This window comes from Homalodisca vitripennis, unplaced genomic scaffold (genome assembly GCF_021130785.1).
Source record: "Homalodisca vitripennis isolate AUS2020 unplaced genomic scaffold, UT_GWSS_2.1 ScUCBcl_1246;HRSCAF=4630, whole genome shotgun sequence".
Classification (NCBI taxonomy): domain Eukaryota; kingdom Metazoa; phylum Arthropoda; class Insecta; order Hemiptera; family Cicadellidae; genus Homalodisca; species Homalodisca vitripennis.
Window position 1 is genome coordinate 8,029 of NW_025777355.1, and position 2,676 is coordinate 10,704.

The following is a 2,676-nucleotide window of genomic DNA, read 5'->3' on the forward strand; positions in this document are numbered from 1 at the left end:
ATCAAGTGGATAGGCATACAAGACATTGCTGCTGATAATGGTGAATTGGCTATTTTAGGTGGTTTTAAGATCTATGCGACCACAATTTGTAGAAATTGCTCCAGTTTGGAATTATCTGGTCGATAAATTATCCCCAGAAAAAAAAAACACGTATTCTGATAACCTCCGATAACACTAACCCTCCTCCCGGGAATTACTCCTGAGTAAATGAAAGCCCCTAATCAACTTAATAATCAGATAGACCAAAAATGTGTGCAAATCATCCCGGTTTCAGATTGAGTTTGTATTACTATGTAAACGAATGACTAGTATACGTTTACTAGCCCACATCGCGAATTATCTGGTTGTAAGCGAAGCGTCAAAAATAGATACGGACAGAGTGAATTTGATTTATATTCACAGACACAACACCCTCTACAAGAGGCCCTCGTGTGTCATGTAAACCCTCGGTAACATTTACCCCCCACCCCGAAATTTCTAGTATGACCGAATGATCTCCTGAGTAAAATTAAATCCCCTGATGTCTTAACCCCCGGTATCATTAACCCCCCTACAGGGAATTCCCTGGGATGGATAGTTAAACTCCTGAGCAAATATTATACTCCCTTAAAATTCTAACTTAGTTTATTTAGTCTATTAAGTTTTTCTCTGGAATGGTTAAATATGCCTACAGAACAAATCAGGACCCATCCAGTCTTTTGTATTAACCAACTCAGTGGCTCTGGGTAGCATATCAACTTCACTCCACATAGTCATTTCGCAAATGATTATTACAAGAAACAATAAAATAATACTTTTAAGACCACAACTTCTCCTAGGCATTAAACACCAGATTTGTAAGATATATAAAAATATTACAAAGGTACTATTTACGAAATAATCCGCTACGTAAGGAAGGAATTATATTAATACAAAGAGTAACAAGCATCCGCCGCATGTAAGCTGAGATAATCCATCCGCTCAAACGTCGCTGTGGAATAACAGGAAATGATAACACATCGCTTTATATCAATAAGTGCACACTTACTTGCTGATGTGTGCTATAGAGAAACTATTCAAAGATGTAGTAAATAGATGATCAGGGGCTGTATGTAAACGTTTGTGATCGATTTCAACAAACTAAGGGATCTTGTATGGACTTCCTAACATCAAACTTCCTAACAAGTATGATGACTGTCACTGGATAGCTAAATTCTGATGCGCATATGCGGAGAATCTTGTACCATTAACTAGTAGCAATGGTGACAGCCGTTATATAAAAGTAACTCAATATAAGGCTACACCACAAAGCCCATGTAGACCGACGGACAGACTCCTTTACATAAGAAGCAGCTCTCTGACCTTTTCCCTGTACACTGTAACCGGTCAGATGACATATAACACAGAAATACAGTAAGTAGCAATGTACATTAAAATACTTGCTACTTTGATATTTTACCCGTGTATTATAACCGGTTAGATGACATATATAACAAATATATAACACAGAAATACAGTAAGTAGCAATCTACAGTACTATATAAACTGATCGTGTAAATAATACAAATATTAAAATGTGTTCCATCTATATGACAAGTGTTTAGCTCGATACCCTTTAAATTATTTATGAAAGTCTTCTTGATCAAATTTGAATTATAATCTACATTTAATAAAACCAAAATAAAGTACCAGAAAATAAATTTTTATATAAACGTAACTTATTTTAGTTGTAATTTTTTTTTTTTTTTTTTTTTTTTTTTTTTTGAGGGAGAGGCAGGAAAAATGCAATTACGCACACAGGTGGCCAGCGTGTAGTGTGGGACTCCCCTAAAAACGGGTTTACCCACTAAAAAAACCTCCTCTACTCTTTAGGATTCTAACCTGGGATTGTTTATCACATTACTTCAGGCTAGGCCTAAATTTGGCTTAAGCCCGTGGGGCTCGCTCCTTATCCAGCCGCTCGGTCAAGGGATCTGGGCCACTTCGCGGTCCAGATCGGGTCTCTTTTCCAGGAGGATGCCCCGGACGAACTGTGACAAACAATCCCAGTTCCCCTCATCCTCCATTATCTTTTCGCAGACCGTATCCACCGAAAAAAACCCCGAGTTTTCTTGTGGCCTCCTGGCGGAGCCTTTCCCAACGCGGACAGCGGAAGAAGGTGTGTTTCCGCGTCGTCGGGAACGCCCGGGCAGTAGATGCAATCCGGTGAATCGGTCTTGCCCATCCGGTTCAGGTACGACTTGAAATAGCCGTGACCTGTCAGGAACTGCGTGAGGTAGTAATCCACCTCGCCATGCCGCCTTTCGACCTAACTAAGTTGTAATAAGATAGAAAACGTATATTTACAATTATCAATGCTTTTACTCGACATTCATTTAAATTCATTGTAGAAACTGTATATCGAAATCTTATTAAAAACTTTGTAAATAATTAAGGTCATGAGCAATCATAAATTAATTTTTGCTTTGCTTTAATAACTGAGATATAACACTCGTTAGGAAGACTATCAGCAGCCAATTATTTGAATTTTAAATCTTAACGGTTACAATACACGTATAAAATATCAAAGAGATGCTCGTTATGTCAAGTAATGGGAATAATCTAGGAGGCGGCATACATGGCTTCGTGGTGTGGTCGTATTTGAGTTTATTTCATATAACGGATGTCCCTAGCGTTACTAGTGATGGTGCAGGATTC